Genomic DNA, 25,376 nt, shown 5'->3' with positions numbered 1-25,376 from the left:
GATGAATGCCCACCCTGACTAGGAGCCCTGGTGGCCGTGGTTAAGTGCCCGGCTGTTTTATCCGCGGTGGTTCTATCCCTTAGCGGCTCCCCGGGAAAAAATACCTGGCGATCGGCTCCCGTGAAGATTTACAGCCTTGGAAACCCTATGGGGCAGTTCGACTCTGTCTTTTAGGGTGCTAAACGCGCTCCGGTGACACCGTAGGCTAAGTGGTGGGCTGCTAACCGAAAGACCAGGGGTTCAAATCCACTAAGAGCTCTTGGGAGAACGATGAGGCTGGCTGGCTGCTTCTGCAAAGATTTACAGCCTTGGAAATCTATAGGGCCGTTCTACTCCGTCCTATAGGGTCGCTGTGAGTCCGAATCGAATTGAAGGAACACCACCGCCACCAACACCACCATATGGAAGTCTGACCAACTCTGCAGTCCCATCCTAACTTTCCAGACGGGCCGCTGTTGGGAGGCCAGGGCGATCTGCTCACAGCAACATTGACTGAGCTGTATTTTAACAATCATTTCCTGAGGGGCGGAAGGGTTGGCATGGAGAAAAGTGGGTTCGAACATCAGAAGGCCGCAGAGAGCGCAGGGCCCAGGGATCCGCGACCTGAAGGACATCTTGCTGACGAGTTTCCGACTAAACACGAGGAGCTAATTCCGTCAGAGAAGCTTCCAGGACAGTCCCAGCAGCTGCCGCCCCAGCACTCCCCACTGAGGGAAGCAGAGAAAGAGGCCGGCTCGGCCCGCAGGGAAGGACTAGGGAAGGGAAGGCCCGGTGGAGCGGGAAACGAGCTAGCCCCGGGCGTGAAGCGACCGGAGCCCGTTAGAAGGCCTAGCCGGCGGCGATGCCAAAGGCCACGGAGACTCGGCCTGCAGGCTTTTGGTCGCACGCACTCACCAGCCCGCTGCCTCGCAGCAGCCTTGTCGCAGCGCCCTCCATCAGTGAAGCAGACCAGTCCCACCGTCAGTCCTCCAGCACTGTAGCGCCCTAGCACCTCCTAGCTTCGCGCCGACTTGGAGGCGGGCCGAGCCAGAACTCCGCCCACTCATACACGCCCCTAACACACCCCCAATGGCCGCGCCCTCGCATTCCAACCAAACGCCAAAAAGCACACAGGCCCCGCTTGTGTTCTCGCCCTGCACCCTGCTCTCGCGAGACTTGGGCATGGCAAGGGGGCGGGAAGGAAGCCGAGACACAACAAACATGGCGGCGGTGACGAAGACGGCGGCAACGGCGACGGCAGCGGCGTTGAACAAGGCGGTGGGGGTTACTCGGTGCGGATGTCAGGAGGTGGGTAGTAGGCTGCCGATGCGGATGGCAGCCACGCTGCTGCTTGGTACGGATAAGAAGGAGCGGTGGGAGCCGAGAGCCGGGTTCGCGGCCGGCCAACTGACCCCGCCCGGGACTTGAGCCCCAGCGGAGAAGCGGGCGTGGTCGTCGCTTGATGGGGTCACGACCAGGGACCTTCCTGGACTGATTGCAGAGGGCTGCTGAGTTTGCGGTTGTGGGAACCGAAGGGGAAGGACGCCGGCGGTGCTTGGGCTGGGCGCCGTAGGTCAGGGGCAGGGGGCTCAGGGTGGGGGCTGCTGCCTCTCGCTCTGACAGGTGGTTTGCTGGGGGCTCCCGAGGTGTGCGTTTTCATGGGGGCGAAGGGGTTCCTAGGTGTTGGTCCGAACCTTGTTGAGGATGCCTCAGCGGGTTTGTTGGTTACGAGATGGACTTTTAAAACCTCCGTCTGTTACCTGGTGAACCTGCCCCTTGGATCCCTGTCTTCTGCATGTGCACTCTAACTGGGAAGATGTCAGGTGTGGGGAGCACTTTGGAGCAGAGGACTATTTTGGTTCTTGCAGGGTTTAAGTCTCGTGTTAAACTGTATGGAGTGCAAGTAGCCAAGCCATGCATCTAGTAAGTGCTCGATAATTCTGCCCATCAGAGCTGACGTTACACTGGTCCCAGCTGTCACTGAACACATGGACCATTTAGTGTTGGAACCCGAAAGAGAAGGAAGAAATAAAGACGCTTCAGTGTGTGAGATCTAAGGAAACTGGAGTCCGGGTGTGGCGCTGTAGACTAAATCACTGGATCGCAAGGTCGGTTTGAATCGCAAGATCAGCGGTTCAAACCCACCAGCTGCTCCTCAGAAACCCTAGACAGGGGTCGTTGTGAGTCAGAACCGACTCGATGGCACTTAACAACAACAAGGAAACTCGGTTTAAGAAGAAAAAAAATTACTTCAAACTATTATTGGCCTACACTAGCAATGTGTAAATTCCGTTTTATATTGATAATTTGATTTGGCATCAGCACAGCTAGAGACTAATATATTCTTGGGAGATCGTTACAAGTGAATTGAGATGTTTGGTGTGTGTTTTCGAGAAAAATGTTTTGGAAAAACATTTTGGATTAAATGTTTTAATTGTTTTGGCTTGTGGTCGAGAGAACAATAAAAATAAGAATTAGATGTACCATTACTGGGTGTTTGTCATCGATTTTTGCTTTTGTTTTTAACCCTTATTCCACAAATGTTTCCCTTTGGGATTAAAATTTATGGGATGAGTGCATTGCTTCTTTGCAACCTTAGCTGTTTGGCAGTACAGTGTCTGGCCCTTTTATAAGTATATTGTGAATATATTCAAAATTAGAAGGACATTTACAAATTTACCAAAAAATAAAACCTGAAGAAATCCATCAATGGAAAAACCATAGTCACAGTAGTACACATACTAGTTCTGTGCTATGGAACTGTTGCTGAAGTGAACCCATTGCATTGTTCTTTGATTTTCTGTCCGTTTTTCAGCTTTCAGTTAATGGTAAGATTGGTACAAGTTATTGTTTTAGCTTGCTTAAGCCTGGAAATACTGATTATAATTTGATTGTAAAGGTGTTGATTTGTGATGTGCTTTTCTTTGCAGACTTCTGTATGACTTTTCAATTTTAGTTGAAATTCCCTCCATGGCCTTTTTGGAGTCTCTTGGTGTGTCTCCAGAGGCTATATCCATTCCTCTTCATTTCATCAATGGTGGGGTGGCAAGAAAAAGGAGGAACTGATTTGGGGTGAAAAGGTTAGATTGTGTAACACTTCCTTTGGTTTTCTTCCAACATGGTTTTATTTAATTTTTTTTTTTTTTTTAAACTTTCTGTTGTGAGTTTTATGAAGGTTTACCGAGTAGAACATCCATTTTAGGTCAATTCCACAAATCATATACTTGGCTTCATTAGGATGCTTGCAGTCCCCTCCATGTACCATCAGGTAACGGTATTCCCTTGTAACACTTGCATTCCTCCCTGTGTCTGCGCTATCTTCATCTTTTCTTCTGCCAACCTCCCACTGTTGTATATTGCCTGCTATGTCACCCCTAACATGATTTTACTTACGTTTTACTTCTAGAGTATGTTTCCTAATTCCTCCAATCATCTCAGTGTCCCTTTCTGCCTTCAAAGGTATTTGTCTGTGACAGTTCTGTAATCACAGGAAACATTCTTATTCCATTTGAAGGCACATAACCATTTTCTGCTGTATACAAACCAAGTCTCGTTGGTATGTAGTCTATGGCAGAGCCGATCCTTCTATGGCCTTAACTGTGAGCTTATAGAAGGAAGCACACATAGTGAACTACAGGCACTTTGTGTGGCCATGGCCCCAGTACTTGTTGTTGTGATGTGCCGTGGAATCGGTTCCGACTCATAGCGACCCTGTACAGGGTTTCCGAGGCTGGAAATCTTTATGGGAGCAGAAAGCCTCATCTTTCTCCCACAGAACAGCTGGTAGTTTCGAACTGCTGACCATGAGGTTCGCAGCCTGATTCATAACCACTATGCTACCAGTTGTCATGTCACCCCCGACTCCTAGAGAGCCCGTGTGTATCAGTAGACCTGTGCACCATAGGATTTCCAACAGTTGATACTTAAGAAGTCGAATGTCATACTTGTCTCCCCAGGAGCCTCTGGGTGGACTCAAACTTCAACCCTGAAATAAGGTATTATATAAGTGCCTTCCTTGCTAAGTATGGTTGTGATTAAGTGTCACCAAGTTGGTTCTGACTCGTACCAATCCTGTTTCTGAAAAAGGGGCGTTTTCAGCGGCTGACCTTGCAATTAACAGTCCAGTGCTTATTCTACAGCAGCACGCCAGGACCCCAAGTATGGGGGTAGTGGTGCTTGTGTGCCATTGAGTCAGTTCATACTCATAGTAACCCTGAATTTCCAAGAGTAACTGATAAATTCCTGGTGTGGTTCTGAGGGTTAATACAACGGGCTGCAAGGTCAGGTTGAACTGCAAGGTTGGCGGTTCAAGCTCACTAGCTGCTCCTCGGAAACCCAATACGGGGTGACTTTGAGTTGGAACCAACGCAACAGCACTTAACAACAACAACTACTATTCCCTAATCATGTTCACAGTTTATTGGAAAGGTAGGCTTTGAGTATAAGGTTGGATAAAGAGCTTTGGCTCTGGTGATTTTTTTATCTTTATTTTAGGGTTGTGGTTGTCTTTCATTGGATGATTAGATGATGCGACAGTTTTAATGATTAGCTCCAGACAAAGAGGTTGTGTGTGTGTGTCACTGACTTCCCATTTATAATCTGGAACAGAAGAAAGATCAGACAGAGGATTTCATACAAGATCAATTCTCTTCCAGAACCATGGGAGGTAGGAGAATAGCGCAGGTTCACTACCTGAAGATAAAGAGATTTTCCTGCTCTTTTGGGACATCAAATTTATTTTACAAATACCTTTTTGTCTTTCACTGGTGTTGATAACCTCTGGTTGTTTTTGTAAGACCACTGTTCTATTTTGGGCCTTATATGGATAATTTGGAAGAAGCTATTGGCATAAAAATAGGTCTGCCCTCGCCAGTTTCTGCCTGGCTTTGAACAGGTTTTTTCTAGCTCAACCCCCTGCTGAGAATTTGCCTTTCCACCCCAGATCTACTGAATCAGAGTCTACATTTTAACAAGATTTATACATAAAAGTCACCTGTGGATATTGTTATAACATAGATTCTGATTCTGTACATCTGTGGTGGAAATGCAGATGCTCAGAGGAGGTAAGTCTCTGTCTAGACACGCACCTCGTATTGTAATTCATGAAATTTCATGTTAGAGGCAGCTCACTTTAACCAGAGTAATCATAGAGGGGACCCAGGGACCCTGGGACCCTGCTGTCTCATAAGAAATGATCGTCATAAGATTGTTGTTAGGTGCTGTCGAGTGCTTCCATCCCATAATGACTCTGTGCACAACAGAATGAAACACTGCCAAGTCCTACACCAACTTCACATCCAATATCACCCTTGAACCCCTTGCTGCTGACACTGTGCCAGTCTGTCTCGTTAAAGGGGCTCCGTCTTTTTCGCTGACCCTCCACATTACCAAACACGATGTCCTCCAGAGACTGGTCCCTCCTGATAATATGTCCAAACATGAGAGATGATGTCTGGCCATCCTGGCTTCTAAGGAACATTCTGACTGTACTTCTTCCAACACAGATTTGTTTGTTCTCGCAGTCCCTGGGACTTTCAGTATTCTTCTCCAACACTGTAACTCAAATGCATCAATTCTTCTGTCTTCCTTATTCACTGCCCAACTTTCACATGCATATGAGATTGGGTCAGGCGCACTATCATAAGACAGTATTACTTAGAAGCTCCAAGGCATTGAATCCATTGCTGTTGGGAAAGAACCGTTGATTGAGAGCGAATCAGTTGGTTAATGTGTTCCTAAATGAGATTACTGTGGTATGTTTGTGGAGGTTTTAAGTCCTGCCTTTGATACTTCTCCAAATAATCAGTTACACTGTGGAATTGTTAGGTTACATTTTTAGTCCTCTACTTTTTTAACTCCATGGTACTTAACAACAACAACAACTTTTTTAAAGACCAGAAGGTAGTTTGGATGTAAAACCTTTGTTTTCTTTCTATATCAATGTCTTCCGTAGTTTTAGAATTGCTGTTCTTGTCCTGTGTGTTTTGCTAAGAAATCTGTACTTGAGGTGGAGAAAGCTTGATTTTGAACCAAAGACTCAATTTAGATTTTAAAACTTTTCCTTCACACCACCCTCTGCTGATTGAACTCGAGACCTGACCTTGTCAATTGCATATGGGTGGCTGCAGTAAATCACTTTTAAGTGGGCACAGGATGCTTAGTGATTAAATAATGCCTAATTTTTCAATCACTACAGAATGTCTATGGCTATTAACAATAGCATTGTGCTTAAAATTCTCATTTAGGAATAGTTTTCCTTGATGTTTACAATGTTATACACTTTTCATTGGCATCCGTTGTGTTTTCTGTCCATCATGCATTATGATATGATTGAAAAGCAGTGCACAATTATGGCATGAAACGCAGTGAAATTTATAATGTGACAATGTGAGAATAGTCAAGACTGTCAAAATATGCCAGGCCGCCTCCGTAATTAGGCACATTGGTGTGTTCTTGAAACTGGAGATGTCTGGATACAAATCTCATTTTCTTCTGCTTCCTCACTGGCAGTCTTGTGCATTTCATTCTGCATTGTCACAGGCCAGTGACCACAGCAGTGTTTTGTTGTCTGACTCAGACTTAGTATGGTTTGTTCTGTTTACTGAAACTTATCAAGGGAATTTATATACTTTCCAGTGAAAATGTATCTGTTTTCTTATTAGCTGATTGACAAGAAATGTTGCTGAATTGTGATACAAAATTTGGGATTACTTTAGTAATTGCAGCTTTTATTATCAGAACCTAAATATAACTTTTACAATTAAAATAATTATTTCCCAAATCTTTTTTTCCGAATTCCTGATAATCTTTCTCATTGGGACTGACCAGCTCACACCTCCACCCCCAGCCCCCCAACAGGTAAAATTTTAAAGGACCAATAACTGGCAGAATTAACTTTAGACACAATATAAATAGTAACGCAATGCTGGGGAAACAGAAAAGTGGTAAGTATACATGGTAAGATGGAAAGAAAAGTAACAGCAAGATGGTTCAGAAGCCACAACCATCTGTAAGATTGAGACAGTTGAATCAGATGAAAGCACGTGATTTAAAGAGATGATCTAAAACTAAAAGAAGAGATGAGTTTGGAAATTACAGATTGAGATCTATGAATTAATGAGATCCAGGTGTGGACCATGTTTGCGTCATCATTGCTAAGGAACAGCTCGATAAACTGAGGCAACATAAGATGCTGAATATATTCTCCAACCCAGTTGATGAACTAATAGAAAAAGAGGAAGAAACTTTGAATCTGGGAGAATGAGGAATTCCTTAATCTAGAATATAACTCTTTCTTGTTATAAAAAGAAATATTAGAAAAATTGCCATCCTTATCTGAGAGCCAGCCATCTGCTATAGACATTGGTAAAGCATGTTTTGCAGGTTTTCATATCAAACATAAAATAGCACTGAAAGTTGGAATTCTCCCATTTTACCAACTAAGGCTGGAAGTCCGTTCTGAGTCATCGAACTAGTAAGTTTGGTATAATAGAACACCTGCTATTCTTTTCATCCAGAGGAGAGACTTGTCGATAACTTCATCATTCTAGAAAGCAGTGAAAATAATCCATAATAAAAAAATATATACTTATTTTAAGCCCTCGGGCAACTTCTTAGAGGGAGGAAAGGAACTGTTCACAAAGATTATATTAAGAAGAGTAAGAAGAATCTGGTCCCCAATTGGCCCAGTGTAAAGGTATTTAGAGTAAAGAGCAGATTAGATGGAAGGGGGAAATCTGTTGTTCTGGGGCCAGTAAACAAGGGGAAACTAATAACCCCACGGTCTTCATTGCCTCTGATGGGTATCACTGCGTTGGTGTGCAGTACAGTACTCCAGTTCCCAGAGATTTCTAGCTGAGCCCTTTAAAGCAGGTTTAAATTTTTTTAGTTGGGTTGTTTGTGTTTGGTTGTTAATTTGTAGGACTTATTTATATATTCTGCATAATAAATCCTTATCAGATATGTGATTTCTACATAGTTTCTCCCAATCTGTAGATTTTCATTTTCTTGATAGTATCCTTTGTGTACAGTTTTTTTTTTATGAAGTCCTATTTATCTGGGTTTTTTCTGGTTTTGTTGCTTGTGATCTTTGTATCATTGCTGTTATAGTTAAATGCCAGTGAGTTGGTCCCGACTCACAGCAACCCTGTATAGGGTTTCCAAGACTTGTAAAATTTTGCAGAAACAGAAAGCCTCATCTTTTTGCGGCTGGTGGGTTCAAACTGCCGACCATACAGTTCACAGTCCAGTGCTTATCCTATGAAACCACTACACTCCCACTTTGTGTCACTGTAGTTGTTGTTGTTGTTATGTGCTGTGGTGTCGATTCCGACTCATAGCAACCCTGTACAGGGTTTCCAAGGCTGTAAATCTTTATGGGAGCAGAAAGCCTCATCTTTCTCCTGCAGAACGGCTGATAGTTTCGAACTGCCGACCTTGAGGTTAGCAGCCTAATTGGTAACCATTACGCTTAAGTGCCGCCAAATCAGTTCCTACTCATAGCAACCTTGTATAGAATTTCCATGGAGCAGCTGGTGGGTTTGAACTACTGACCTTGTGGTTCACAGCCCAGTGCTGATCCTACAGCTCCATACCAGGACTCACATGATGTTATTTATTAGTCCAATTATGAGGATTTTTGGTTTAAACTCTTATGTTTAGATCACTGCCTTTAAAATTTTTTGATATTAAATGGTGACAGTGTGGGGCCTAAATTCATTCTTTTTGTGTGTAGAAATTAAATTGTCCTAGCATCATTTGTTGAAGAGACTGTTTTTTCCCTATTGAATGTACTTGACAAAAGTACAGGTTTTGAACTTTAAAAATAAATTGTTAATTGGAATTTGCTTTTGTTGGACTGCTTATTCCACAGCACCATTGTTGTTGTTGTTAAGTGCCGTCGAGTCGGTTCCGACCCATAGCGACCCTGTACAGGGTTTCCGAGGGTGTAAATCTTTACGGGAGTAGAAAGCCTCATCTTTCTCCCGCGGAGCGGCTGGTAGTTTCGAACCGCTGACCTTAAGGTTCGCAGCCCGATTCGTAACCACTACGCTACCAGAGCTCCACAGCACCGTAGTTTTGCCTTTTATAGACTTATGCTGAAATGAACCAAGAATAGTCAAAACAATACTGAGAACAACATCACAACTAGTTTGCATAATTAAACCTGTGTGCTGCTGCTGCTGCTGCTGCTGCTGCTGTGGGTGGTATTATTTGTAAGTGCCATTGAGTCGGTTCTGACTCATAGCTACATAAAATGGCTGGGGGATTTGCACCACTGATCTTTCAGTTAGCAGTCCAGTGCTTACTCTACGGCACCACACCAGGTAATGGTGTAAGGGTAGACAAATAGACCAGTGTAATAGAATAAAGAGCCCAGAAATAAATCACATATTTAAAAGCAAGGAGCCCTGATAACATAGTGGATTATGAATGGGCTGCTAACTACAAGATCAGCAGTTGGAATCTACCAACCTCTCTGAGAGAGAAAGATTAGGCATTATGCTCCCATAACTACTGACTCACTGGCACATTACCACCACCACGACATCTAAAAGCACTTGATTTAGGACAAACATGATATTGGATCATCGATTATTACTAGTGATGAAAATGCAGCTGTTGAAAACAGAAAAGGAGAAAATGAGTAGTTAGGAAATATGGCTATGGTGATAGAAATGACAGTAGAGATTGCATGATAAAATTGTGCAAGACTAAAAACCTATGCATTGTAAATACCTTTTTTCAACAACATACATGGTAACTATACACATAGGCCATGTGGACATCACCAGATTGCATACACAGGAATCAGATCTATTACATTGGTAAAAAGAGATGATGGACAAGCTCAATATCATCAGTCAGAACAAGGTCAGAGTGGAGAACAGACCATCAATTAATCATATGCACATTCATGTTGAAGTTCAAGGAAGTTAACAAGTCCATGAGAGCCAAAAACACAACCTTTCTATCCCACTTGAATGTAGAGACCATCTCAAGAATAGAATTGCTGCACTGAACACTAATGACTTAAGACTAGATGTGTTTGGGGATAACATCAATGATGTCATGCATGAAGAAAACAAAAGGTCATTAAAAAGAAATAAGAGACCAAAATGGATATCAGAAGAGACTCTGAAACTTGCTGTTAAGCATAAAATAATTAAAGCAAACAGAAGACGACATACAAGAGCTGAACAGAAGATTTCAAAGGGCAGCTGGAGAAGATAAAGTAGTATAATGAAGTATACACAGACTTGGAGTTAGAAAACCAAAAGTGAGGAACACCATTGACATTTCTTAAGCTGAAAAAATCTGAAGAAAAAATGCAAGCCTTGATTTGTGTCATTAAGCCGGGTTCTCTAGAGACACAAAACCAGGGAAACATATATGTAATACATACAGAGAAGTCTATGTCAAGGAAATGGCTCACAATTGTAGAGTCCCAAGTTCTCAGTGTAAAAGAGCAAGCTTTTCCTATGTCTATTATATTGGGAGCAGGCCAGACCCGCAAGAAAACAGACTTTCGCTTGATTGGCTAATCATAGCCAATCATCGTAGAATTAACTATGCCTGTATTAGGTTTCATCACCATGGGGATAACCAAGTCTCAATTGACAAACCACTGGGAATCCTGGCCCAGTCATCGTGACACAAAACCTTAACTATCACAAATTACAGCATTGATGGATTCTATAGGCAAAATCCACCACACGTGTCAGTTTGTCGTACTTTGGTGGCTTGTGAGTTGCTGTGATTCTGAAAGCTATGCCACCGGTATTTTAAATACCAGCAGGGTTACCCATTGTGGACAGGTTTCAGATGAGCTTCCAGATGAGGATAGCCTAGGAAGAAGGAGTGATGAACTACTTCCAAATATTTAGTCACTGAAAACCTTATGAATAGCAGAGAAACACTCTCAGAAAGATATTTACTTGTGCTTTATTAACTATACAAAATCTTTTGATTGTGTGGATCATGACAAGCTATGGACAACATTGCGAAGTATGAGTATTCCAGAACACTTAATTGTGCTCATGAGGACTCTGGACCTGAATCAAGAGGCAGTTGTTTGAACAGAACATGTGAATACTGAATGGTTTAAAATTAAGAAAGGTGTGCAACAAGGTTATATTCTTTCACCATACTTATTCAACCTGTATGCTGAGCAAATAAATCGAGAAACTGGGTTGTATGAAGAAAAATGTGGCATCAGGATTTGAGGAAGTCTCATTAACAACCTGCCATGTGCAGATGATACAACCTTGCTTGCTGAAAGTGAAGAGGACTTAAAATATTTACTGATGAATATCAAAGAGCACAGCCTTCGGTATGGATTACATCTCAATGTAAAGAAAACAAAATTCCTCACCACTGGACCGATAAACAACATTCCTATGAATGGAGAAAAGATTGAAGTTGTCAAGGACTTCATTCTTCTCGGATCAACTATCAACACTCACGGAAGCAATCAGTCAGAAAATCAAACGACGTATTGCATTGGGCAAATCTGCTGCACAAGACCTTTTTAAAGTGTTGAAGAACAAAGATGTCAGCTTGAGGACTAAGGTGCACATGACCCAAGCCATAGTATTTTCAATAATCTCATATGCATGCGATGGCTGGACAGTGAATAAGGAAGACCGTAGAATAATTGATACTTTTGAGTTAAGGTGTTGGAGGAGAATATTGAAAGTGCCATGGGCTGCCAAAAGAACCAATAGATCTGTTTTGGAAGAAGTGCAGCCACAGTGCTTCTTGGAAACCAGGATAGCCAAACTTCGTCTCTCATACTTTGGACATATTGTCAGGAGGGACCAGTCACTGGAGAAGGATATCATGTTTGGTAAGGTGGAAGGTCAGAGAAAAGGGGGAGGCCCCCCAACAAGATGGATTGGCCAAGTGGCAGCATCAATGGACTCAAGCGTGGCAATAGTAGTGAGGTTGGCCCAGGATGGGGCAGTGTTTCGTTCTGCTGTGCATAGGGTTGCTATGAGTCGGTACCGACTCGATGGCACCTAACAACAACAACATAGGCAAAATATTGAATGACACATAAACATCAAAAGAAGATGGAAGGAATACACATTCACTGTATGAAAAGAAATCGCTGACCTTCAACCATTTCAGGAGGTAGCGTATAATCAGGAACCAATGATAGTAAAGGAACAAGTCTAAGGGGCACTGAAAGCATTGGTGGAAAACAAGACTTCGTGAATTGATAGACTACAAACTGAGACATTTCAATAAATGGAGGCAGTGCTGGAAGTACTCGCTCATTAATGCCAAGAAATTTGGAAGGTAGCTAGCTGGCCATCCAGCTAAAAGAGATTCATATTTGTCCCCATTCCAAAAAAGTGACCAAGAAAATGCAGAAATTATCAATGTTAGCATTAATATCACATGCAAGTAAAATTTTTTAAATGGTTGCAGCAGTATATCAACAAGGAGCTGCCAAAATTTCAAGCCAGAATCAAAGGAGGACATGAAATTAGGAAAATCATTGCTGATATCAGATGAGTTTTGGCTGAGCACAGAGAATACCAAAAGATGTTTACCTGTATTTTATTGAGTATGCAAAGACTTTCGACTGTATGGGTCATGACAAGTTATGGTTAACATTGCAAAAAAAAATAGAGAATTCCAAAACACTTCCAAATGATAGTCATTCAGGAAGAACAATTGGATTCTGTGTGGTATAAAATCAGGAGAGGTGTGTGTGTCAGAGTTGTGTTCTTTCACCGAACTTACTCGGTCACTATGCTGAGCAAATAATGCAAGAAACTGGACTAGATGAAGAACTCCACATCAGGGTTGGAGAAACATGACATAATTTTACTTGCTGAAAGTGAAGAGGTCTTGAATCACTTTTTATGGGTTATACCTTAACATAAAACAAAACAAAAACTGCTCACAACTGTGCTAATAAGCAACATCGTGATAAGTGAGAAAACATTGAAGTTGTCAGGATTTTATTTTACGTGGATCCACCGTCAGACGCATGGAAGTACAGGCGTCAGGGAATGAAACAGCATATTGGATTGGGCAAACCTGCAAAAGACCTCTCTAAGTGTCAGAAAGCAGAGTTGTCACTTTGAGGAGTAAGGTGCACCTGACCAAAGCCATGGTATTTCCAGTTCTCTGTGTATGAAGACAGTGAAGACGGAGGACCCATGGAAGATTGAAGCATTTGAATTGTGGTGGTGGTGAATTATACTGAGTGTGCCATGAATTGCTGTCCACCACTCCTCTGTCAGTTTGTTGTACTGTGTTAGCATGCATGTTGCTGTGATACTGAAGCTATGGCCACCAGTATTTTAAATATCAGCAGGATACACCCAGGGTGGACACATTTCAGTTGAGCTTCCAGACTAAGACAGGAAGAGGAGAGGCAGACTTCTTCTGAATATTTAGTCCCTGAAAATATTATGAATAGCAGTGGAACACTGTCAGCATTAGAATATTGAAACATGATGAAGAACACCAGAATATTATCAGATATAGTGCCAGATGATAAGCCCCTCAGGTTAGAAGGCAATCAAAATACAACTGGGGAAAAGCTGCCTCCTTAAAGTAGAGTTGACCAGGATAACGCAAATGGAGCAAAGCTTTCAAGACCTTCATTTGCTGATGGGGCACAACTCAAAATGAGGACCAGCTGGAAACATCCATTAATAATCTGACCATTAAATGTGCAAAGTATGAATCTAGGAAAATTGGAAGTTGTCTCAAATGAACAGCAAAGCATAAATATTGATATCCTTGGCATCAGTGAGCTAAACTGGACTGGTATTGGCCATTTTTAATCTGACGGTCACGTGGTTTACTATGGCCAATGACAAATTGAAGAGGAATGGCATAGCACTCATCATTAAAAAGAATGCTTCTGGTTTGAATGGGTAAAAGATGTAAAATAATGTTAAGATGTTTAGGTGTCGTTTGAATCTTTATTTCCCTTGCCTGGTGGTGGTGGTTATGTGCCTACTATTGTAAAATAGACACTTGACGGGGAGAGAAAGGAATAGCCAGAAACATCACCATAGAAAGCTTGTAAGTGCATCTTCAGCTTATAACTGATTGGAATCCCTAAAATGGGACTAGAACTTACCCAGTGAAGGACGATTCCTGTGGAGCCTTTGCCTTACATAAGACCATAGGTGGAATCCTGATCCGCATCCAGAATCTTCTGTGGTGGGAAATTTCCACTTGAAAGGATAAGCAGACCAACCTGGAGCGGCTGGAAGAACAGAAGATACTTCTTGAAAGAAAGACCGACAGGAAAAATAAAAAACAACAACGGCAGTCTGATTGATTACTACAAGAACAAGCAAATTGTTTGCAGGGGAGCCATCAAGGCAAGCGGTCGGGTCCACTCAGGGCAAACCCCCTTCCAAGACTGAGACTCAAGGGGAAATACAAGCAGGCATGTGGTCTTGCTGGTGATCATATTGGTCACTGATAAGGGGAAGTGGGGGGAAAACAGCAATGAAGTTGTGAGCTAAGTCTGACCACATTCAATAGACTCCTGTCAAATTGGATTGAGACCTGGTGTATAGTGAGACCTGGGGACTCCTGAGCCCAGAGACATAACCACAGAGGACTGGAATGGAGAGTGAAGTGTCAGCTGATAAGAAGTGAGGGGAGATGCACAGGAACACCCATACTTTCAGATAGTACCCATTTGACCTGGCTTCAATGACTGGATGATCAGAACTCGACTAGATGAAGAAAGAAGAGGAAAAAAAGAGTAGTCCGCTACAATTTGATGAACTTGACCTATACTTATGGATGTATTTGCTCTAAAGAAGGAACAAGTCTTTATAGCAAGATCATTCCCACCCTCTTGGTACACAGGGTTGGTAGGGATGGGCAACTTAGACATTGGCTACCCAAAATGAGAGGGGCTACAAAGGCATGAAGTGACTGACTTACAAGCTTTCAAGAGGGAGCCTAGTTCCAGAGGGTGCGGAGGAAGGTAGTAGACTCTCTACTGAGAGGTTTCCAACCTAACTGGACAGGGCTGGTGAAAGGAGATGGAGATAAGACTCTTGTGGTTCAATAGTGAATAATTGCCATCAGGGCTGACTGTGAGAGTTGCAAATGTAAAGATAGATGTTTTGTAACAAAAGGAAGGGAGGGGTTGATCTTGAAGTCCAGGAGCAGAGGACCCTGGGACCATACAGGGAGAAGAGCAGAGTGCCAGGACCCTATCCAGTCTTGCGGGGTGTACCCTTTGATTGTTTGAATGGTTATATATTCCTGAGTGCTTTGGTATACATCCAAAAACAAAAACAGAGGGAATGGAAGCAAATGCTGTTGAATGATGGTGCGTGGAGGGGATTGTAGTGCAATGAAACGAAATACAAGAGGATGAATGTAAAGCTGATGTTCTCCCATGTAAACTGTCGCTCAATTCACAATATAAACTAAAAAACAAAAGGAAAGCTTCAAGATCTGTCTTGAAGTACAATACTGTCTGTGATGGGATAATATCCATAAGCCTACAAGGAAGACCAGTTAATACCACAATTTCAAAAATTTACACACCAACCACTAAAGCCAGTAATGATGAAACTGAAGAATTCTGCCAACTTCTTCAGTCTGAAATTGATCAGGCTTGCAATCAAGATATATTGACAACTACAGGTGATTGGAATGCAAATGTTAGAAACAAAAAAGAAGGATCATTAGTTGGAAAATATGACTTTGGTGACAGAAATGATGCTGTCTGAGATCGCGTGATAGAACTTTATAAGACCAATGACGACTTTGTTGCAAATACCGTTTTTAAACAACATAAAAGATTACTATACACATGGACCTCACCAGACGGAATACACAGAAATCAAATTGACTACATCTGTGGAAAGAGATGGTGGAAAAGCTCCATATCATCAGCCAAAACAAGGCCAGGGACCACTGTGAAACAGACCATCAATTGCTCATATGAAAGTTGAAGCTGAGGAAAATTAAAACAAGTCCACAAGTATCATAATAGGATCTTGACTGTATTCTACCAGAATTTAGAGGTCATCTCAAGAACAGATTTGATGCATTAGGTACTAATGACCAAAGACCAGAGGAGTCGTGGGATGACATCAAGAACATCATACAGGAAGAAAGCAAAAGGTCATTAAGAAGACAAGAAATAAGGAAAAAACAAAAATGAATGTCAGAAGAGACTCTGAAACTTAACTCTCCAGTTTTGTTGTTGCGATGTTATTGTTGTTGTTAACTGCCATCTAGTGGGTTCCACAACTCATAGTGACCCTGTCTACAACAGAACAAAACTCTGCCTGGGCCTGAGCCATCCTCACAATTGTTGCGACACTTGATCCCATTGTTGCTGACATTGTGCCAGTCCACCTTGTTGAGGGTCTCCCTCTTTTTTGCTGACCCTCCACTTTACCAAGGACAATGTCCTTCTCTAGGGACTGGTCCCTCTTGAGAATAGATCCGAAGTATGAGAGACGAAGTCTGGCCGGTGTCAAGATGCTAAAGTAAATGGAAGAAATGAGGTAAAAGTGCTGACCAGAAATTTTCAAAGGACAGCTCAAGAAAGTAAAGTCAAGTATTAAAAATGAAATGTGCAAAGATCTGTAGTTAGAAAACCAAAAGGTAACACACTCAGCATTTCTCAAATTGAAAGAACTGAAGAAGAAATTTGAGCCTAGACTTGCAATATTGAAGGATTCTATGGGCAAAAGCACAAGGTAAGCTATTCAAGCCTACCAGCCACCCCTCAGAACCGCTGTCCAGGGTCACTGATTTGGAACTGACTTGACAGTGCTTAAGGACAAACACAGGCAAAATACTGAATGATACAGAAAGCATCAAAAAAAAGATGGAAGGAGCACACACAGGTACTGTACCAAAAAGAAATGGATGATGGTCAACCATTACAAGAGATAGCATATGAGCCTGAGTCAATGGTAGTAAAGGAAGAAGTCCAAGGTACACTGAAGGTGTTGACAGAGAACAGGGCTCCAGGAATTGATGGAATACAAATGGAAATATGTCAACAAACTGATGGAGCACTGGAGGCACTCACTCATCTATGGCAAGACATTTGGAAGAGAGCTCCCTGACCAACTGATGAAAAGAGATGGATTTTTGTGCTCGTTCCAAAGAACGGTAAGCCACTGGAATGCGGAAATCATCAGGCAGAATCACTAACGGCATAATAAAGTAACATTTTGCTAAAGAGAATTTTAAAAGGGCTGCAACAGTACATTGACAATGACCTGCCCGAGGTTCAAGCTAGATTCCAGCAGGATGTGGAACAAGGGATATGTATCACTGTTGACGTCAGATGAATCTTGGCTGAAAGCAGAGACTCCCAGAAGAATGTTTACCTGTGCCTTATTGACTAGGCAAAGGCTTTCGACTGCGGATTATGACAAACATTGCAGAGAGTGAGTATTCCAGAATACTTAATTGTACTCATGAGGAACTTGTTCATAGGCCAAGAAGCAAATGTTGGAGCTGAACAAGAGGACACTGAATGGTTGAAAATTAGGAAAGGTGTGCTCTATGGTTGTATTCTTTCACCATATTTAATTTGTGGAGTTCTAGAGTCCTGGTGTGACATTGTAGGTTAATGTGGCTCACGCTCACCAGCTGCTCCTTAGAAAGCCTATCTAGGGTCACAATGAGTCAGAACTGACTCGACGACACTTAACAACAAAAACAGCTCAATCTGTGCGTTGAACAAATAATCCAAGAATCTAGATGACATGAAGAAGAATGTGGTACCAAGATTGGAGGAAGAGTCATTAACAACCTTTGATGTGCAGATGACACAACTTTGCTTGCTGAAAGTAAAGAACACTTACTGATGAAGGTCACAGACCACTGCCTTCAGTATGGGTTGCACCTCAATATGAAGAAAACAAAAATCCTCACCACTGGACCAATAAATACATCATTATAAATGGAGAAAAGATTTCATTTTGCTTGGATCCACCATAAACACGCATTGGAAGCAGCAGTCAAGAAATCAGACGACATTGCATTAGGCAAATCTGCCTCACAAGACCTTGTTAAAGTGTTCAAGAGCAAAGATGTCAGCTTGAGAACTAAGGTGTGCCTCCCCCAAGCCATGGTGTTTTCGGTAGATTTATATGCTTGTGAACGTTGGACAGTGAATAAGGAGACCTGTAGAAGAACTGATGCATTTGAGTTCTGGCATTGGACTAGAAGAACAACCAAATGTAAACTGGAAGAAGAACAGCCCAAATGGCGAGCCTTCATCTCTCATATTACGAACTTATTACTAGGACGGACCAGTCCTTGGAGAAGGACATCATGCTTGGTAAAGTGAAGTGTCAGCGAAAAAGAGGAGACCCCCAATGGGGTGGATTGGCACAGTGGCAGCAACAAGGGGCTCAAGCTTAACAATTGTGAGGATGGTACAGGACCGGGCAGAGCCTCATTCTGTTGGGTGTAAAATCACTTTCAATCAGAACCAACTCATAAGCAGCTAATAGCAACAACAGCAATGGATTGGTGCAGGATAAGCACTGGACTGCTAACCACAAGGTTAGCTGTTCAAACCCACCAACCATCCCTTGGAAACCCTATACCAGGTCACTGTGAGTCAGAACTGATTCAGTGGCACTTCACAATAACAATGGTTTGCAAGAAAGGGCAAACCTATCCTGACAGAAGTGCAGCCAGGATGCTTCTTAGAAGTGAGGATGGAGAGACTCGTTTCCCTTACTTTGATAATTCTCAGGAGGGATCTGCCCCTGGAGGAGGACATCCAGTTTGGTAAAGTTAGAAGGTCAGGAAAAAGCAAGACCCTCAGTGAGATTGGTGGATACAGTGGCGGCAACAATGGTTCAGACATAGCAAGGATTATGGAGATGGTGCTGAACTGAGCCGTGTTTTTGTTCAGTTGTACATAGGGTAGCTATGAATAGGAACCAACTTTACTGCCCCTAACAGCAGTATAACAAACCTCTGGAGAAAGACTGATCTATTAAGACATGCTGCTGAGGAGACAGTTGGTATCTCCTTGGGAAAAATATATTTTGACTTTTACCTCACACCATACACAAAACTCAAATCAGATACATTACAGAATTGAAGTGGGGAGGTGAGTTTTAAGATAACATTGTCAAGTACACCATACCCACAACTCAAATCAGATACATTACAGAATTGAAGTGGGGGGTGGTGAGTTTTCGGATAACATTGTCAAGTAAGAAATTGGCAGGGTTTTGTACACAAATTCGTGTGGGACTAAGAACTCAGTTTGGCTGCTTGTCTCAGGTTTTTGAAACTGGCTGAGCAGTTCAGTGCTCTTTGTCCTTCTACAGTAGAAGCTTCATAAAGAGGAAGCCCGCCAACAAAATGGATTGGAACAGTGGCAGCAGCAGTGGGCTCAAATGTAGCACTGATTGTGAGCTTGGCCCAGGACCGGACAGTGTTTCACTCTGTTGTGCATAGGGTCATAGGAGTTGGTACCGACTCGATGGCACCTAACAGCAACAACAACTTAACAAAAAACCTCACGCATATTGCCAACTCATAGTGACACTGGAGACCCAGTTGAATTGCCCCATAGGGTTTGGTTTTTTCATTATTTGGGTTTCTTTTACATTGAAATTTTATTTCTGTATTCCTTTAATCTTACTTAGTATTTTTATTTCTAACACATATTTATACCCTCCACCTAGAATCCTTGTGTGGCACTGTGGGAAAGCGCAGGACTGCTAACCTCTAGGTCAGCAGTTCAAACCCACCAGATGCTCCCTGGGGACCCTATACAGGGTCACTGTAAGTCGGAACCTACTTGAAGGCACTGAATAGCAGCACCCTCCAGCCAGTGACCTGCCCTCCTTTCCTCTGCCACTCAATAATGAGTCTAGGAAACATGACATGGATAAACCTGGCAGCGTCAATGCGCTTAAGCATTGCAACAATTATGAGGTTGACCCAGGATCAGGCAGTGTTTCATTGTGTTGTACATAGGGTCACTCTGAGTCGGTATCGACTAGATGGCATCTTACAACAACAGGCTGCAAGTTTGAGAGTTCTTGTACACCTTCCTGCATTTCAAGCCAGCTGGCCACTTCACTCAGCCCTGGCCCATGGGCTCAGGAGTTCACATATCTCCCTAAACTTCAGTCCAGCCAGCCCTTCTGTTCTTTCTCTCATCTCACAGTTAGCAGGTGTCAGTGGAACATGGTCAAACTCAGTCCATATCTTCATTTTCCCCCACTTCCACTCACAAGTAAACCCAGGTGGTCACCAGAGAGCATACTAAACTGCTTATAGGTTCCGTTTTAGTTTCAGCCCTAGTAGGGGGTTTTCCGATAGGCTGACTTTTCCTGCCGTGAGGCCTCCAAAGCTTAAAATTCAAACAGTTTGGGGTTGTTTTTCTGCAGATCTTTCTTTCAATAAGAATTTTCTGGTCTCAGCAGTTTTGGGTTGATCTGCATGCCTTACTAGTGGAAATGTCCCATCTGAGAAGATTCTGGGTGGGGCTCAGGATTCCACCTAAGGCACATAACAAGCAGCCTATTTCCCGTGCAGATCCTAACTCCCCATTTAGCAAATCAGATCAGTTATAGGCTTTCTGTAATCATAATTCCCGATATTCATTTTTATCATGCATCAATGTCAATTTTACAGTAGTAAGCAGCAGAAACCAATATCCATGAGACAGTCAAACACATGAACATTTCCCCCCTCCTTTACCCATTCAGTCGATGTCTCTCTCCATGTTTCTACTCACAAAACACTGTCTTTCCAGAGTTGGGTATAAATCATTATTTACCTCTAGCCCATTTAGCCCATGCACACCTCCCTAAGTCTTCCCTGTCATCATTGTTCATCTGCCACCCCCTCTCTTCTTGTGTATTGCCCTCCCCGTCATCTGAGTTAAGATGTCTATCCCCTAACCTGTGAATTACTCTCCCTTCCCTGGTACCCATCAAAGAGTTTCTTTTTGTATGGAAACCTTTTCTGAAGCTTTTACAGTAATGGTCTCATACAATTTTTGTCCTTTAGTGATTGACTAATTTCACTCAGCATAATGTCCTCCAGGTTCATCCATGTTACGAGGTGTTTTGCAGATTCATCGTTACTCTTCAAGGTTGTGTAGTATTCCATTGTGTGTTTATACCAAACTTTGTTTATCCATTCTTCCATTGATGGGCACTTAGGCTCTCTCCATCTTTTTGCTAGTGTGAACAGTACTGCAGTGAACATGGGTGTGCATATATCTACTCATATTCTGGCTCTTATGTCTTGTGGATATATACCAAGTAGAGGGATTGCTGGGTCATAAGTTATTTCAATTTCCAACTTTCTGAGGAAGTACCATACAGTTTTTGAGAGTGGTTGAATCATTTAATAGTCCCACTAGCAATGTCGGAGGGTCCCAGTCTCTCCACACCCTTGCTGGCATTTGCTTTCTGAACTTCCCTGTTACTGCTGGTATGAGAAGTCGTCTCATTGTTGTTTCAATCTGTCTCACGGCCGCTCCTCAGAAACCCTATACAGGGTCTCTGAGTCGTAACTGACTCAATGGCACTTCACAGCAACCCCAATGACTAATGACTAGTGGGAGTCCTGATGGTGTGGCCATGTAGGGTAAGCACTTGACTGCAAGGTCGGTTTGAACTGCAAGGTTATTGATTCAAATTCACCAGCCACTCATTGGAAACCCTATACAGGGTCTCTGTGAGTTGAAACCGACTCGAGGGACTTACCAATAACAATGGCTCATGATCATAAGCATCTCTTCATATGTTTGTTGGCTTTTGAATGTCTTCCTTGGTGAAGTGTCTGTTCATGTTTTGCGCCCATTTTTAAATTTTGCTGTTTGTCTTTTTCTTATAGTTGTTGTTATTGTTGTTGTTAAGTGCTACCAAGTCAGTCCCAACTCATAACAACCCAGTATAGGGTTTCCGAGGAGTGTCTGGTGAGCTTGAACCACTGACCTTGCAATTCAAACTGACTTTGCAGTCCAGCGCCACACCAGGACTCCTTTCTTGTAGATGTGGTGTAATTTTCTATAAATTTTAGATATTAGTCCCTTGTCTGATACATCATTGCAAAAAAAAAAAAATTTGTTCCCAGTCTGTGGGCTCCCTTTAGCCTCTTTGGTGAGATCTTTTGATGCACGTAAGTTTTAATTTTTAGGAAGTTCCAGTCATCTATTTAAGGAGCTCTGGTAGCGTAGTGGTTACAAATCGGGCTGCGAACCGCAAGGTCAGCAGTTCGAAACTACCAGCTATTCCGCAGGAGAAAGATGAGGCTTTCTGCTCCCGTAAAGAAACCCTGTACAGGGTCACTATGAGTCAGAACCAACTCCACGGCACATCACAACAACAACAGTCATCTATTTGGAGTCCTGGTGTGGTGTTCTAGGATAGGCACTCCACCACAAGGTCAGTGTGAACCGCAAGGTCAGCAGTTAAAATTCACCAGTCGCTCCTCGGAAACCCTATAACGGGGTTGCTGTAGGTTGGAGCCAACTTGACAGCACTTAACAACAGCAAGTCATCTGTTTTGTCTTCTGCTGTTTGTGTGTTTGGCAGTGTTTGATAGTGTATGTATGTCATATATTAGAGCCCCTAATAGTGGTTACGAATCGGGCTGCGAACCTTAAGGTCAGTGGTTCGAAACTACCAGCTGCTCCATGGGAGAAAGATGAGGCTTTCTACTCCCATAAAGATTTACACCCTCGGAAACCCTGTACAGGGTCGCTATGGGTCGGAACCGACTCGATGGCACTTAACAACAACAACAACAAAGTTTGTCCCTATTTTTTCAATGATGACATTTATAGTTCTAGGTTTTACATGTAGGTCTTTAATCCATGTTGAGTTTGGTTTTGTTTATAGTGTTGAGATAGGGTCTTGTTTCATTCGTTTTGCAAGTCAGTTTCCAGTTTTGCGAGCACCATTTGTGGAAGAGACTGTCTCTTCCCATTTCATGTGTTTTGGCCCTTTGTCAAAGATCAGTTGTCTGTATTTGGATGGATTTACTTCTGAGTTCTCAATTCTGTTCCATTGATCTATGTGTCTTCCGTTGTACCAGTACGGGGCTGTTTTGATCACTGTGGCCATGCAGTGTATTTTGAGATTTGGGAGTGAGAGGCCTCCAACTTGTAAGATGACTGTTAGAATCTAAAAAGGGGATTGCATGATGCCAGGCTCTAGTTTTTATGGAGGCAGACTCCACATCTTTTCTTCTTCAGAGCAACCAGTGGGTTCAAACCACAGATTTTTCTGTTAGTAGCTAAATGCTTAGCCACTGTACCAACAATGCTCCTTGAGGTGTATGAAAGAAGTGTAACTAATGGGTGCTACATCACACCCACCCTGGCAGCTGGCCTTAGAAAGGGATGGGGCATGATGTGGTCATGAGGAGTCAGGGACTGAGTTCATGACAAGAGTGCATGAAGGCTCCCATCGTGCATATTCATTGGAGTCCCAGTGACCAGGGGCTTCTGGGACCTTGGAGTTCGCTCTCGCTGGGGCTCTGGGATTGGTGAGAACAGCCGTTCTAGGAGAGAGTGTAGCCCGTCCCTGGAAACAGTGGGAGCCTTGTGCAGGCTCAGTCGTCTCTGATTGGATCCTTTCTAGTTATAGTAAATGGGAGCGTGTAAGCACTGGTAATGAGCTCCATGAATTTGCTGAGGCATCCTCGGGAATTACCAAGTCTACATGGCACTGAGCCAGCCGGTGTCGGCAGTACAGCTCCTGGGTGGTTGGGTGATGGAAAAAGACCCTTCTTGCTTGTGACTGGGAGTCTGGGTGTGTAGCCCTGTGGGTTAATACCCTGGACTGCAAGGTCAGTTTGAACCACGAGGTCGGAGGTCCAAGCTCAGCAACCCTTATACAGGGGAAACCCTATACAGGCAGGGTCACTATGCATCAGAATGGACTCTAAGGCTCCTAACAATAGCAACAACAGCTCGTGGCTGAGACTCAGGGGAGGAGAAAGAGGCAGACTGGCCTGAACTGCAGGCTGTTTTGCAGAGTGCTGGGCCTTCCCCAGCTCCCTGTAGTTTAGGATAGCCAGGAATGAGGTCTAAGAAAACACCACGTGAGGGGCTGGTGTCAGAGGTGGAGAGAAAGTAGGGACGTGAATTCTCTTCATATTTTGGAAATCAGCCTTGTGTTGGCAATTAATGTACTAGGACACAAACTAAATGTAAACAATGGATAAATTGGAAAGTGAAAAAGCAACCAGAATGGGAAAGATACTTAGATCCACCCGAGTGGGCTTCAGTGGTTTATGAAATGTTTGAAGCCTCCTCCGATATCTAATAAAGAGTTCATATATAAATATTACAATTAATTATTATATATTAACAAGAAAAATTGGTTGGTTATGTGCTGTGGAGTCAGTTCCGACTCATAGTGACCCTATACAGGGTTTCCAAGGCTATAAATCTTGCGGGAGCAGAAAGCCTCAACTTTCTCCCGCGGAATAACTGGTGGTTTTGAACTGCTGACCTTGGGGTTCACAGCCCGATTTGTAGCCACTACGCTACCAGAGTCCTGGTGTGGCACTGTGGGTTAATGTGCTAGACTGCGAAGTCCTTTGAACTGCAAGGTCGGTGGTTCAAGGTCACCGCTGCTCCTTGGAAACCCTATACATGGTCACTATGGGTCGGAATCAACTTAACAACAACAATAAGAAAAAAAAAACCCAATAGTAAAAAAGGGGAGTAAATAGAAGAGAAAGTATCCAAATGGGTAACTTACATGAAAATATACAGTTGTTTTCATCCTTGTTGTTGTCCAGTGCCATTGGTTAGTGCCACACCAGGACTCCAATTAAAATCAATGTGAATACCACAATGCACCCATCAAAATGGATCAAATGAAAGTAACAAGCCAAGTGGTGATGGGGGATGAGGAGGTGTGAATGGGTACAATCACAGTCATCCGGACGCTATCAAATTCTAAATTTGAATTCCAATTGATTTAATGATTAAATATATCACCTCATTTTTGCTACCTTGCCTTCTTTAATTCACAAGGAAGATTTTCAGGTATTGAAATTCTTAGTTGTTTTGTATGGTGCCTTTCATGTTGTTGTTTGACTATGTATTGTTGTTGTCAAGTGCCCTCAAGTCCATTCTGACCCATAGTGACCCTGTATAGGGTTTCCAAGGAGCAGCTAGTGAGCTTCAACCACCGACTTTGCAGTTCAAAGGACTTTGCAGTCTGGCACATTAACCCACAGCGCCACACCAGAACTCCTTGACTATGTAATGCATTGACTATGTATTGTTGTTGTTAAGTGCCATCGAGTCGGTTCCGACCCAAAGCGACCCTGTACAGGGTTTCCGAGAGTGTAAATCCTTACGGGAGTAGAAAGCCTCATCTTTCTCCCGCGGAGCAGCTGGTAGTTTCGAACCGCTG

General features: G+C 43.0%; 1 protein-coding gene across 1 annotated transcript in view; it reads left to right on the top strand.

Annotated features, from left to right (window-relative positions):
• Positions 1–2,896: 2,896 nt before the first annotated feature.
• Positions 2,897–25,376, top strand: part of IKZF5 (IKAROS family zinc finger 5 (Pegasus)) — a 27,469-nt gene continuing 4,989 nt past the window's right edge. The window contains exons 1-3 of the mRNA XM_006867421.1: positions 2,897–3,059; positions 16,185–16,191; positions 22,787–22,792. The gene's annotated coding sequence lies outside the window, so the exon portion shown is untranslated. The remainder of the gene's footprint in view (positions 3,060–16,184; positions 16,192–22,786; positions 22,793–25,376) is intronic.

Source organism: Chrysochloris asiatica, unplaced genomic scaffold (genome assembly GCF_000296735.1).
Source record: "Chrysochloris asiatica unplaced genomic scaffold, ChrAsi1.0 scaffold00105, whole genome shotgun sequence".
NCBI classification, from domain to species: Eukaryota; Metazoa; Chordata; class Mammalia; order Afrosoricida; family Chrysochloridae; genus Chrysochloris; species Chrysochloris asiatica.
This window is presented reverse-complemented; position numbering and strand designations above follow the sequence as displayed.